Raw genomic sequence first — 15,200 nt, 5'->3', positions numbered from 1 at the left:
CTGGACTCACTGCACTACATCCGCAGTGGTGCCAGTGCACTCTCTGGACTCACTGCACTGCAGCCCCAGTGGTGCCAGTGCCCTCTCTGGACTCACTGCAGTGCAGCCCCAGTGGTGCCAGTGCATTCTCTGGACTCACTGCACTGCATCTCCAGTTGTGCCAGTGCACTCTCTGGACTCACTGCAGTGCATCCCCAGTGGTGCCAGTGCACTCTCTGGACTCACTGCAGTGCATCCCCAGTGGTGCCAGTGCACTCTCTGGACTCACTGCACTGCATCCCCAGTGGTGCCAGTGCACTCTCTGGACTCAATACAGTGCAACCCCACTGGCGCCAGTGTACTCTCTGGACTCACTACACTGCATCCCCAGTGGTGCCTGTGCAGTCTCTGGAGTCACTGCACTGCATCCACAGTGGTGCCAGTGCACTCTCTGGGCTCACTGCAGTGAATCCCCAGTGGTGCCAGGGCACTCTCTGGACTCACTGCAGTGCATCTCCAGTGGTGCCAGTGCACTCTCTGGACTCACTGCACTGCATCCCCAGTGGTGCCAGTGCACTATCTGGACTCACTGCACTGCATCCCCAGTGGTGCCAGTGGACTCTCTGGATTCACCGGGGTGCATCCCCAGGGGTGCCAGTGCACTCTCTGGACTCACTGCACTGCATCCCCAGTGGTGCCCGTGCGCTCTCTGGACTCACTGCAGGGCATCCCCTGTGGTGCCAGTGCACTCTCTGGAGTCACTGCAGTACATTCCCAGTGGTGCCAGTGCACTCTCTGGAGTCACTGCAGTGCATCCCCAGTGGTGCCTAGTGCACTCTCTGGACTCACTGCAGTGCATCCCGAGTGGTGCCAGTGCACTCTCTGGAGTCAATGCAGTGCATCCCCAGTAGTGCCAGTGCACTCTCTGGACTCACCGGGGTGCATCAACAGTGGTGCCAGTGCACTCTCTGGACTCACTGCAGTGCATCCCCAGTCGTGCCAGTGCACTCTCTGGACTCACTGCAGTGCATTCCCAGTGGTGCCAGTGCACTCTCTGGACTGACTGCAGTGAATCACCGATGGTGCCAGTGCACTCTCTGGACTGACTGCAGTGCATCCCCAGTGGTGCCAGTGCACTCTCTGGACTCACTGAACTGTATCCCCAGTGGTGCCAGAGCACTCTCTGGACTCACTGAAGTGCATCCCCAGTGGTGCCAGTGCACTCTCTGAACTCACTGCAGTGCATCCCCAGTGGTGCCAATGCACTCTCTGGACTCACTGCACTGCTTCCCCAGTGGTGCCAGTGCACTCTCTGGACTCACTGCACTAAAACCCCGGTGGTACCAGTGCACTCTCTGGACTCACTGCAGGGCATCCCCAGTGGTGCCAGTGCACTCTCTGGACTCACTGCACTGCATCACCTGTGGTGCCAGTGCACTCTCTGGAGTCCCTGCACTGCATCCCCAGTGGTGCCAGTGCACTCTCTGGAGTCACTGTACTGCATCCCCAGTGGAGCCAGTGCACTCTCTGGACTAACTGCATTGCATCCCCAGTGGTGCCAGTGCACTCTCTGGACTCACTGCATTGCATCCCCAGTGGTGCCAGTGCACTCTCTGGACTCACTGCACTACATCCCCAGTGGTGCCAGTGCACTCTCTGGACTCACTGCACTGCATCACCATTGGTGCCAGGGCACTCTCCGGACTCACTGCAGTGCATCCCCAGTGGTGCCAGTGCACTCTTTCGAGTCACTGCACTGCATCCCCATTAGTGCCAGTGCATTCTCTGGACTCACTGCACTGCATCCCCAGTGGTGCCAGTGCACTCTCTGGACTCAATGCAGTGCATCCCCAGTGGTGCCAGTGCACTCTCTGTACTCACTGCACTGCATCCCCAGTGCTGACACTGCACTCTCTGGACTCACTGCAGTGCATCCCCAGTGGTGCCAGTGCACTCTCTGGACTCACTGCACTGCATCCCCAGTGCTGACACTGCACTCTCTGGACTCACTGCACTGCATCCCCAGTGGTGCCTGTGCACTCTCTGTAGTCACTGCGCTGCATCCCCAGTGGTGCCAGTGCACTCTCTGGACTCACTGCGCTGCATCACCATTGGTGCCAGTGCACTCTCTGGACTCACTGCAGTGCATCCCCAGTGGTGCCAGTGCACTCTCTGGACTCACTGCAGTGCATCCCCAGTGGTGCCAGTGCACTCTCTGTAGTCACTGCGCTACATCCCAGTGGTGCCAGTGCACTCTCTGGACTCACTGCACTGCATCCCCAGTGGTGCCAGTGCACTCTCTGGACTCACTGCACTGCATCCCCAGTGGTGCCAGTGCACTCTCTGGACTCACTGCACTGCATCCCCAGTGGTGCCAGTGCACTCTCTGGACTCACTGCACTGCATCCCCAGTGGTGCCAGTGCACTCTCTGGACTCACTGCAGTGAATCCCCGATGGTGCCAGTGCACTCTCTGGACTGACTGCAGTGCATCCCCAGTGGTGCCAGTGCACTCTCTGGACTCACTGAACTGTATCCCCAGTGGTACCAGAGCACTCTCTTGACTGACTGCACTGCATCCCCAGTGGTGCCAGTGCACTCTCTGAACTCACTGCAGTGCATCCCCAGTGGTGCCAATGCACTCTCTGGACTCACTGCACTGCTTCCCCAGTGGTGCCAGTGCACTCTCTGGACTCACTGCACTAAAACCCCAGTGGTGCCAGTGCGCTCTCTGGACTCACTGCAGTGCATCCCCAGTGGTGCCAGTGCACTCTCTGGACTCACTGCAGTGCATCCCCAGTGGTGCCAGTGCACTCTCTGGACTCACTGCACTGCATCACCTGTGGTGCCAGTGCACTCTCTGGAGTCCCTGCACTGCATCCCCAGTGGTGCCAGTGCACTCTCTGGACTCACTGCACTGCATCCCCAGTGGTGCCAGTGCACTCTCTGGACTCACTGCACTACATCCCCAGTGGTGCCAGTGCACTCTCTGGACTCACTGCACTGCAGCCCCAGTGGTGCCAGTGCCCTCTCTGGACTCACTGCAGTGCAGCCCCAGTGGTGCCAGTGCATTCTCTGGACTCACTGCACTGCATCTCCAGTTGTGCCAGTACACTCTCTGGACTCACTGCAGTGCATTCCCAGTGGTGCCAGTGCACTCTCTGTACTCACTGCAGTGCATTCCCAGTGGTGCCAGTGCACTCTCTAGAGTCACTGCAGTGCATCCCCAGTGGTGCCAGTGCACTCTCTGGACTCACTGCACTGCATCCCCAGTGGTGCCAGTGCACTCTCTAGAGTCACTGCACTGCATCCCCAGTGGTGCCAGTGCACTCTCTGGACTCACTGCACTCCATCCCCAGTGGTGCCAGTGCACTCTCTGGACTCACTGCACTACATCCGCAGTGGTGCCAGTGCACTCTCTGGACTCACTGCACTGCAGCCCCAGTGGTGCCAGTGCCCTCTCTGGACTCACTGCAGTGCAGCCCCAGTGGTGCCAGTGCATTCTCTGGACTCACTGCACTGCATCTCCAGTTGTGCCAGTGCACTCTCTGGACTCACTGCAGTGCATCCCCAGTGGTGCCAGTGCACTCTCTGGACTCACTGCAGTGCATCCCCAGTGGTGCCAGTGCACTCTCTGGACTCACTGCACTGCATCCCCAGTGGTGCCAGTGCACTCTCTGGACTCAATACAGTGCAACCCCACTGGCGCCAGTGTACTCTCTGGACTCACTACACTGCATCCCCAGTGGTGCCTGTGCAGTCTCTGGAGTCACTGCACTGCATCCCCAGTGGTGCCAGTGCACTCTCTGGGCTCACTGCAGTGAATCCCCAGTGGTGCCAGGGCACTCTCTGGACTCACTGCAGTGCATCTCCAGTGGTGCCAGTGCACTCTCTGGACTCACTGCACTGCATCCCCAGTGGTGCCAGTGCACTATCTGGACTCACTGCACTGCATCCCCAGTGGTGCCAGTGGACTCTCTGGATTCACCGGGGTGCATCCCCAGGGGTGCCAGTGCACTCTCTGGACTCACTGCACTGCATCCCCAGTGGTGCCCGTGCGCTCTCTGGACTCACTGCAGGGCATCCCCTGTGGTGCCAGTGCACTCTCTGGAGTCACTGCAGTACATTCCCAGTGGTGCCAGTGCACTCTCTGGAGTCACTGCAGTGCATCCCCAGTGGTGCCTAGTGCACTCTCTGGACTCACCGGGGTGCATCACCAGTGGTGCCAGTGCACTCTCTGGACTCACTGCAGTGCATCCCCAGTCGTGCCAGTGCACTCTCTGGACTCACTGCAGTGCATTCCCAGTGGTGCCAGTGCACTCTCTGGACTGACTGCAGTGAATCACCGATGGTGCCAGTGCACTCTCTGGACTGACTGCAGTGCATCCCCAGTGGTGCCAGTGCACTCTCTGGACTCACTGAACTGTATCCCCAGTGGTGCCAGAGCACTCTCTGGACTCACTGAAGTGCATCCCCAGTGGTGCCAGTGCACTCTCTGAACTCACTGCAGTGCATCCCCAGTGGTGCCAATGCACTCTCTGGACTCACTGCACTGCTTCCCCAGTGGTGCCAGTGCACTCTCTGGACTCACTGCACTAAAACCCCGGTGGTACCAGTGCACTCTCTGGACTCACTGCAGGGCATCCCCAGTGGTGCCAGTGCACTCTCTGGACTCACTGCACTGCATCACCTGTGGTGCCAGTGCACTCTCTGGAGTCCCTGCACTGCATCCCCAGTGGTGCCAGTGCACTCTCTGGAGTCACTGTACTGCATCCCCAGTGGAGCCAGTGCACTCTCTGGACTAACTGCATTGCATCCCCAGTGGTGCCAGTGCACTCTCTGGACTCACTGCAGTGCATCCCCAGTGGTGCCAGTGCACTCTCTGGACTCACTGCACTACATCCCCAGTGGTGCCAGTGCACTCTCTGGACTCACTGCACTGCATCACCATTGGTGCCAGGGCACTCTCCGGATTCACTGCAGTGCATCCCCAGTGGTGCCAGTGCACTCTTTCGAGTCACTGCACTGCATCCCCATTAGTGCCAGTGCATTCTCTGGACTCACTGCACTGCATCCCCAGTGGTGCCAGTGCACTCTCTGGACTCAATGCAGTCCATCCCCAGTGGTGCCAGTGCACTCTCTGTACTCACTGCACTGCATCCCCAGTGCTGACACTGCACTCTCTGGACTCACTGCAGTGCATCCCCAGTGGTGCCAGTGCACTCTCTGAACTCACTGCACTGCATCCCCAGTGCTGACACTGCACTCTCTGGACTCACTGAACTGCATCCCCAGTGGTGCCAGTGCACTCTCTGGACTCACTGCACTGCATCCCCAGTGCTGACACTGCACTCTCTGGACTCACTGCACTGCATCCCCAGTGGTGCCTGTGCACTCTCTGTAGTCACTGCGCTGCATCCCCAGTGGTGCCAGTGCACTCTCTGGACTCACTGCGCTGCATCACCATTGGTGCCAGTGCACTCTCTGGACTCACTGCAGTGCATCCCCAGTGGTGCCAGTGCACTCTCTTCACTCACTGCAGTGCATCCCCAGTGGTGCCAGTGCACTCTCTGGACTCACTGCAGTGCATCCCCAGTGGTGCCTGTGCACTCTCTGGACTCACTGCACTGCATCCCCAGTGGTGCCAGTGCACTCTCTAGAGTCACTGCACTGCATCCCCAGTGGTGCCAGTGCACTCTCTGGACTCACTGCACTGCATGAAAAGTGGTGCCAGTGCACTCTCTGGACTCACTGCACTACATCCCCAGTGGTGCCAGTGCACTCTCTGGACTCACTGCACTAAAACCCCAGTGGTGCCAGTGCGCTCTCTGGGCTCACTGCAGTGCATCCCCAGTGGTGCCAGTGCACTCTCTGGACTCACTGCACTGCATCCCCAGTGGTGCCAGTGCACTCTCTGGACTCACTGCACTGCATCACCTGTGGTGCCAGTGCACTCTCTGGAGTCCCTGCACTGCATCCCCAGTGGTGCCAGTGCACTCTCTGTAGTCACTGTACTGCATCCCCAGTGGAGCCAGTGCACTCTCTGGACTAACTGCATTGCATCCCCAGTGGTGCCAGTGCACTCTCTGGACTCACTGCATTGCGTCCCCTGTTGTGCCAGTGCACTCTCTGGACTCACTGCACTACATCCCCAGTGGTGCCAGTCCACTCTCTGCACTCACTGCAGTGCATCCCCAGTGGTGCCAGTGCACTCTCTGGACTCAATACAGTGCAACCCCACTGGCGCCAGTGTACTCTCTGGACTCACTACACTGCATCCCTAGTGGTGCCTGTGCAGTCTCTGGAGTCACTGCACTGCATCCCCAGTGGTGCCAGTGCACTCTCTGGGCTCACTGCAGTGAATCTCCAGTGGTGCCAGGGCACTCTCTGGACTCACTGCAGTGCATCTCCAGTGGTGCCAGTGCACTCTCTGGACTCACTTCAGTGCATCCCCAGTGGTGCCAGTGCACTCTCTGTAGTCACTGCGCTACATCCCCAGTGGTGCCAGTGCACTCTCTGGACTCACTGCACTGCATCCCCAGTGGTGCCAGTGCACTCTCTGGACTCACTGCACTGCATCCCCAGTGGTGCCAGTGCACTCTCTGGACTCACTGCACTGCATCCCCAGTGGTGCCAGTGCACTCTCTGGACTCACTGCAGTGCATCCCCAGTGGTGCCAGTGCACTCTCTGGACTCACTGCAGTGAATTCCCGATGGTGCCAGTGCACTCTCTGGACTGACTGCAGTGCATCCCCAGTGGTGCCAGTGCACTCTCTGGACTCACTGAACTGTATCCCCAGTGGTGCCAGAGCACTCTCTTGACTGACTGCACTGCATCCCCAGTGGTGCCAGTGCACTCTCTGAACTCACTGCAGTGCATCCCCAGTGGTGCCAATGCACTCTCTGGACTCACTGCACTGCATCCCCAGTGGTGCCAGTGCACTCTCTGGACTCACTGCACTAAAACCCCAGTGGTGCCAGTGCGCTCTCTGGACTCACTGCAGTGCATCCCCAGTGGTGCCAGTGCACTCTCTGGACTCACTGCAGTGCATCCCCTGTGGTGCCAGTGCACTCTCTGGACTCACTGCACTGCATCACCTGTGGTGCCAGTGCACTCTCTGGAGTCCCTGCACTGCATCCCCAGTGGTGCCAGTGCACTCTCTGGAGTCACTGTACTGCATCCCCAGTGGAGCCAGTGCACTCTCTGGACTAACTGCATTGCATCCCCAGTGGTGCCAGTGCACTCTCTGGACTCACTGCATTGCATCCCCTGTTGTGCCAATGCACTCTCTGGACTCACTGCACTACATCCCCAGTGGTGCCAGTGCACTCTCTGCACTCACTGCAGTGCATCCCCAGTGGTGCCAGTGCACTCTCTGGACTCATTGCACTGCATCACCATTGGTGCCAGGGCACTCTCCGGACTCACTGCATTGCATCCCCAGTGGTGCCAGTGCACTCTTTCGAGTCACTGCACTGCATCCCCATTAGTGCCAGTGCATTTTCTGGACTCACTGCAGTGCATCCCCAGTGGTGCCAGTGCACTCTCTGGACTCAATGCAGTGCATCCCCAGTGGTGCCAGTGCACTCTCTGGACTCACTGCACTGCATCCCCAGTGCTGACACTGCACTCTCTGGACTCACTGCAGTGCATCCCCAGTGGTGCCAGTGCACTCTCTGGACTCACTGCACTGCATCTTCAATGGTGCCACTGCACTCTCTGGACTCACTGAACTGCATCCCCAGTGGTGCCAGTGCACTCTCTGGACTCACCAGGGTGCATCCCCAGTGGTGCCAGTGCACTCTCTGGACTCACCGAGGTGCATCCCCAGTGGTGCCAGTGCACTCTCTGGACTCACTGCAGTGCATCCCCAGTGGTGCCAGTGCACTCTCTGGACTCACTGCGGTGCATCCCCAGTGGTGCCAGTGTACTCTCTGGACTCACTGCACTGCATCACCTGTGGTGCCAGTGCACTCTCTGGAGTCCCTGCACTGCATCCCCAGTGGTGCCAGTGCACTCTCTGGAGTCACTGTACTGCATCCCCAGTGGAGCCAGTGCACTCTCTGGACTAACTGCATTGCATCCCCAGTGGTGCCAGTGCACTCTCTGGACTCACTGCATTGCATCCCCAGTGGTGCCAGTGCACTCTCTGGACTCACTGCACTACATCCCCAGTGGTGCCAGTGCACTCTCTGGACTCACTGCACTGCATCACCATTGGTGCCAGGGCACTCTCCGGATTCACTGCAGTGCATCCCCAGTGGTGCCAGTGCACTCTTTCGAGTCACTGCACTGCATCCCCATTAGTGCCAGTGCATTCTCTGGACTCACTGCACTGCATCCCCAGTGGTGCCAGTGCACTCTCTGGACTCAATGCAGTGCATCCCCAGTGGTGCCAGTGCACTCTCTGTACTCACTGCACTGCATCCCCAGTGCTGACACTGCACTCTCTGGACTCACTGCACTGCATCACCTGTGGTGCCAGTGCACTCTCTGGAGTCCCTGCACTGCATCCCCAGTGGTGCCAGTGCACTCTCTGTAGTCACTGTACTGCATCCCCAGTGGAGCCAGTGCACTCTCTGGACTAACTGCATTGCATCCCCAGTGGTGCCAGTGCACTCTCTGGACTCACTGCATTGCGTCCCCTGTTGTGCCAGTGCACTCTCTGGACTCACTGCACTACATCCCCAGTGGTGCCAGTCCACTCTCTGCACTCACTGCAGTGCATCCCCAGTGGTGCCAGTGCACTCTCTGGACTCAATACAGTGCAACCCCACTGGCGCCAGTGTACTCTCTGGACTCACTACACTGCATCCCTAGTGGTGCCTGTGCAGTCTCTGGAGTCACTGCACTGCATCCCCAGTGGTGCCAGTGCACTCTCTGGGCTCACTGCAGTGAATCTCCAGTGGTGCCAGGGCACTCTCTGGACTCACTGCAGTGCATCTCCAGTGGTGCCAGTGCACTCTCTGGACTCACTTCAGTGCATCCCCAGTGGTGCCAGTGCACTCTCTGTAGTCACTGCGCTACATCCCCAGTGGTGCCAGTGCACTCTCTGGACTCACTGCACTGCATCCCCAGTGGTGCCAGTGCACTCTCTGGACTCACTGCACTGCATCCCCAGTGGTGCCAGTGCACTCTCTGGACTCACTGCACTGCATCCCCAGTGGTGCCAGTGCACTCTCTGGACTCACTGCAGTGCATCCCCAGTGGTGCCAGTGCACTCTCTGGACTCACTGCAGTGAATTCCCGATGGTGCCAGTGCACTCTCTGGACTGACTGCAGTGCATCCCCAGTGGTGCCAGTGCACTCTCTGGACTCACTGAACTGTATCCCCAGTGGTGCCAGAGCACTCTCTTGACTGACTGCACTGCATCCCCAGTGGTGCCAGTGCACTCTCTGAACTCACTGCAGTGCATCCCCAGTGGTGCCAATGCACTCTCTGGACTCACTGCACTGCATCCCCAGTGGTGCCAGTGCACTCTCTGGACTCACTGCACTAAAACCCCAGTGGTGCCAGTGCGCTCTCTGGACTCACTGCAGTGCATCCCCAGTGGTGCCAGTGCACTCTCTGGACTCACTGCGCTGCATCCCCTGTGGTGCCAGTGCACTCTCTGGACTCACTGCACTGCATCACCTGTGGTGCCAGTGCACTCTCTGGAGTCCCTGCACTGCATCCCCAGTGGTGCCAGTGCACTCTCTGGAGTCACTGTACTGCATCCCCAGTGGAGCCAGTGCACTCTCTGGACTAACTGCAGTGCATCCCCAGTGGTGCCAGTGCACTCTCTGGACTCACTGCACTGCATCTTCAATGGTGCCACTGCACTCTCTGGACTCACTGAACTGCATCCCCAGTGGTGCCAGTGCACTCTCTGGACTCACCAGGGTGCATCCCCAGTGGTGCCAGTGCACTCTCTGGACTCACCGAGGTGCATCCCCAGTGGTGCCAGTGCACTCTCTGGACTCACTGCAGTGCATCCCCAGTGGTGCCAGTGCACTCTCTGGACTCACTGCGGTGCATCCCCAGTGGTGCCAGTGCACTCTCTGGACTCACTGCACTGCATCACCTGTGGTGCCAGTGCACTCTCTGGAGTCCCTGCACTGCATCCCCAGTGGTGCCAGTGCACTCTCTGGAGTCACTGTACTGCATCCCCAGTGGAGCCAGTGCACTCTCTGGACTAACTGCATTGCATCCCCAGTGGTGCCAGTGCACTCTCTGGACTCACTGCATTGCATCCCCAGTGGTGCCAGTGCACTCTCTGGACTCACTGCACTACATCCCCAGTGGTGCCAGTGCACTCTCTGGACTCACTGCACTGCATCACCATTGGTGCCAGGGCACTCTCCGGATTCACTGCAGTGCATCCCCAGTGGTGCCAGTGCACTCTTTCGAGTCACTGCACTGCATCCCCATTAGTGCCAGTGCATTCTCTGGACTCACTGCACTGCATCCCCAGTGGTGCCAGTGCACTCTCTGGACTCAATGCAGTGCATCCCCAGTGGTGCCAGTGCACTCTCTGTACTCACTGCACTGCATCCCCAGTGGTGCCAGTGCACTCTCTGGACTCACTGCACTGCATCACCTGTGGTGCCAGTGCACTCTCTGGAGTCCCTGCACTGCATCCCCAGTGGTGCCAGTGCACTCTCTGTAGTCACTGTACTGCATCCCCAGTGGAGCCAGTGCACTCTCTGGACTAACTGCATTGCATCCCCAGTGGTGCCAGTGCACTCTCTGGACTCACTGCATTGCGTCCCCTGTTGTGCCAGTGCACTCTCTGGACTCACTGCACTACATCCCCAGTGGTGCCAGTCCACTCTCTGCACTCACTGCAGTGCATCCCCAGTGGTGCCAGTGCACTCTCTGGACTCAATACAGTGCAACCCCACTGGCGCCAGTGTACTCTCTGGACTCACTACACTGCATCCCTAGTGGTGCCTGTGCAGTCTCTGGAGTCACTGCACTGCATCCCCAGTGGTGCCAGTGCACTCTCTGGGCTCACTGCAGTGAATCTCCAGTGGTGCCAGGGCACTCTCTGGACTCACTGCAGTGCATCTCCAGTGGTGCCAGTGCACTCTCTGGACTCACTTCAGTGCATCCCCAGTGGTGCCAGTGCACTCTCTGTAGTCACTGCGCTACATCCCCAGTGGTGCCAGTGCACTCTCTGGACTCACTGCACTGCATCCCCAGTGGTGCCAGTGCACTCTCTGGACTCACTGCACTGCATCCCCAGTGGTGCCAGTGCACTCTCTGGACTCACTGCACTGCATCCCCAGTGGTGCCAGTGCACTCTCTGGACTCACTGCAGTGCATCCCCAGTGGTGCCAGTGCACTCTCTGGACTCACTGCAGTGAATTCCCGATGGTGCCAGTGCACTCTCTGGACTGACTGCAGTGCATCCCCAGTGGTGCCAGTGCACTCTCTGGACTCACTGAACTGTATCCCCAGTGGTGCCAGAGCACTCTCTTGACTGACTGCACTGCATCCCCAGTGGTGCCAGTGCACTCTCTGAACTCACTGCAGTGCATCCCCAGTGGTGCCAATGCACTCTCTGGACTCACTGCACTGCATCCCCAGTGGTGCCAGTGCACTCTCTGGACTCACTGCACTAAAACCCCAGTGGTGCCAGTGCGCTCTCTGGACTCACTGCAGTGCATCCCCAGTGGTGCCAGTGCACTCTCTGGACTCACTGCAGTGCATCCCCTGTGGTGCCAGTGCACTCTCTGGACTCACTGCACTGCATCACCTGTGGTGCCAGTGCACTCTCTGGAGTCCCTGCACTGCATCCCCAGTGGTGCCAGTGCACTCTCTGGAGTCACTGTACTGCATCCCCAGTGGAGCCAGTGCACTCTCTGGACTAACTGCATTGCATCCCCAGTGGTGCCAGTGCACTCTCTGGACTCACTGCATTGCATCCCCTGTTGTGCCAATGCACTCTCTGGACTCACTGCACTACATCCCCAGTGGTGCCAGTGCACTCTCTGCACTCACTGCAGTGCATCCCCAGTGGTGCCAGTGCACTCTCTGGACTCATTGCACTGCATCACCATTGGTGCCAGGGCACTCTCCGGACTCACTGCATTGCATCCCCAGTGGTGCCAGTGCACTCTTTCGAGTCACTGCACTGCATCCCCATTAGTGCCAGTGCATTTTCTGGACTCACTGCAGTGCATCCCCAGTGGTGCCAGTGCACTCTCTGGACTCAATGCAGTGCATCCCCAGTGGTGCCAGTGCACTCTCTGGACTCACTGCACTGCATCCCCAGTGCTGACACTGCACTCTCTGGACTCACTGCAGTGCATCCCCAGTGGTGCCAGTGCACTCTCTGGACTCACTGCACTGCATCTTCAATGGTGCCACTGCACTCTCTGGACTCACTGAACTGCATCCCCAGTGGTGCCAGTGCACTCTCTGGACTCACCAGGGTGCATCCCCAGTGGTGCCAGTGCACTCTCTGGACTCACCGAGGTGCATCCCCAGTGGTGCCAGTGCACTCTCTGGACTCACTGCAGTGCATCCCCAGTGGTGCCAGTGCACTCTCTGGACTCACTGCGGTGCATCCCCAGTGGTGCCAGTGCACTCTCTGGACTCACTGCACTGCATCACCTGTGGTGCCAGTGCACTCTCTGGAGTCCCTGCACTGCATCCCCAGTGGTGCCAGTGCACTCTCTGGAGTCACTGTACTGCATCCCCAGTGGAGCCAGTGCACTCTCTGGACTAACTGCATTGCATCCCCAGTGGTGCCAGTGCACTCTCTGGACTCACTGCATTGCATCCCCAGTGGTGCCAGTGCACTCTCTGGACTCACTGCACTACATCCCCAGTGGTGCCAGTGCACTCTCTGGACTCACTGCACTGCATCACCATTGGTGCCAGGGCACTCTCCGGATTCACTGCAGTGCATCCCCAGTGGTGCCAGTGCACTCTTTCGAGTCACTGCACTGCATCCCCATTAGTGCCAGTGCATTCTCTGGACTCACTGCACTGCATCCCCAGTGGTGCCAGTGCACTCTCTGGACTCAATGCAGTGCATCCCCAGTGGTGCCAGTGCACTCTCTGTACTCACTGCACTGCATCCCCAGTGCTGACACTGCACTCTCTGGACTCACTGCAGTGCATCCCCAGTGGTGCCAGTGCACTCTCTGAACTCACTGCACTGCATCCCCAGTGCTGACACTGCACTCTCTGGACTCACTGAACTGCATCCCCAGTGGTGCCAGTGCACTCTCTGGACTCACTGCACTGCATCCCCAGTGCTGACACTGCACTCTCTGGACTCACTGCACTGCATCCCCAGTGGTGCCTGTGCACTCTCTGTAGTCACTGCGCTGCATCCCCAGTGGTGCCAGTGCACTCTCTGGACTCACTGCGCTGCATCACCATTGGTGCCAGTGCACTCTCTGGACTCACTGCAGTGCATCCCCAGTGGTGCCAGTGCACTCTATTCACTCACTGCACTGCATTCCCAGTGGTGCCAGTGCGCTCTCTGGACTCACTGCAGTGCATCCCCAGTGGTGCCTGTGCACTCTCTGGACTCACTGCACTGCATCCCCAGTGGTGCCAGTGCACTCTCTAGAGTCACTGCACTGCATCCCCAGTGGTGCCAGTGCACTCTCTGGACTCACTGCACTGCATGAAAAGTGGTGCCAGTGCACTCTCTGGACTCACTGCACTACATCCCCAGTGGTGCCAGTGCACTCTCTGGACTCACTGCACTAAAACCCCAGTGGTGCCAGTGCGCTCTCTGGGCTCACTGCAGTGCATCCCCAGTGGTGCCAGTGCACTCTCTGGACTCACTGCACTGCATCCCCAGTGGTGCCAGTGCACTCTCTGGACTCACTGCACTGCATCACCTGTGGTGCCAGTGCACTCTCTGGAGTCCCTGCACTGCATCCCCAGTGGTGCCAGTGCACTCTCTGTAGTCACTGTACTGCATCCCCAGTGGAGCCAGTGCACTCTCTGGACTAACTGCATTGCATCCCCAGTGGTGCCAGTGCACTCTCTGGACTCACTGCATTGCGTCCCCTGTTGTGCCAGTGCACTCTCTGGACTCACTGCACTACATCCCCAGTGGTGCCAGTCCACTCTCTGCACTCACTGCAGTGCATCCCCAGTGGTGCCAGTGCACTCTCTGGACTCAATACAGTGCAACACCACTGGCGCCAGTGTACTCTCTGGACTCACTACACTGCATCCCTAGTGGTGCCTGTGCAGTCTCTGGAGTCACTGCACTGCATCCCCAGTGGTGCCAGTGCACTCTCTGGGCTCACTGCAGTAAATCTCCAGTGGTGCCAGGGCACTCTCTGGACTCACTGCAGTGCATCTCCAGTGGTGCCAGTGCACTCTCTGGACTCACTTCAGTGCATCCCCAGTGGTGCCAGTGCACTCTCTATAGTCACTGCGCTACATCCCCAGTGGTGCCAGTGCACTCTCTGGACTCACTGCACTGCATCCCCAGTGGTGCCAGTGCACTCTCTGGACTCACTGCACTGCATCCCCAGTGGTGCCAGTGCACTCTCTGGACTCACTGCACTGCATCCCCAGTGGTGCCAGTGCACTCTCTGGACTCACTGCAGTGCATCCCCAGTGGTGCCAGTGCACTCTCTGGACTCACTGCAGTGAATTCCCGATGGTGCCAGTGCACTCTCTGGACTGACTGCAGTGCATCCCCAGTGGTGCCAGTGCACTCTCTGGACTCACTGAACTGTATCCCCAGTGGTGCCAGAGCACTCTCTTGACTGACTGCACTGCATCCCCAGTGGTGCCAGTGCACTCTCTGAACTCACTGCAGTGCATCCCCAGTGGTGCCAATGCACTCTCTGGACTCACTGCACTGCATCCCCAGTGGTGCCAGTGCACTCTCTGGACTCACTGCACTAAAACCCCAGTGGTGCCAGTGCGCTCTCTGGACTCACTGCAGTGCATCCCCAGTGGTGCCAGTGCACTCTCTGGACTCACTGCAGTGCATCCCCAGTGGTGCCAGTGCACTCTCTGGACTTACTGCACTGCATCACCTGTGCTGCCAGTGCACTCTCTGGAGTCCCTGCACTGCATCCCCAGTGGTGCCAGTGCACTCTCTGGAGTCACTGTACTGCATCCCCAGTGGAGCCAGTGCACTCTCTGGACTAACTGCATTGCATCCCCAGTGGTGCCAGTGCACTCTCTGGACTCACTGCATTGCATCCCCTGTTGTGCCAATGCACTCTCTGGACTCACTGCACTACAT

This window comes from Anser anser (genome assembly GCF_964211835.1).
Source record: "Anser anser genome assembly, chromosome: 15".
NCBI classification, from domain to species: Eukaryota; Metazoa; Chordata; class Aves; order Anseriformes; family Anatidae; genus Anser; species Anser anser.
Note: the sequence above shows the minus strand (reverse complement) of the source record.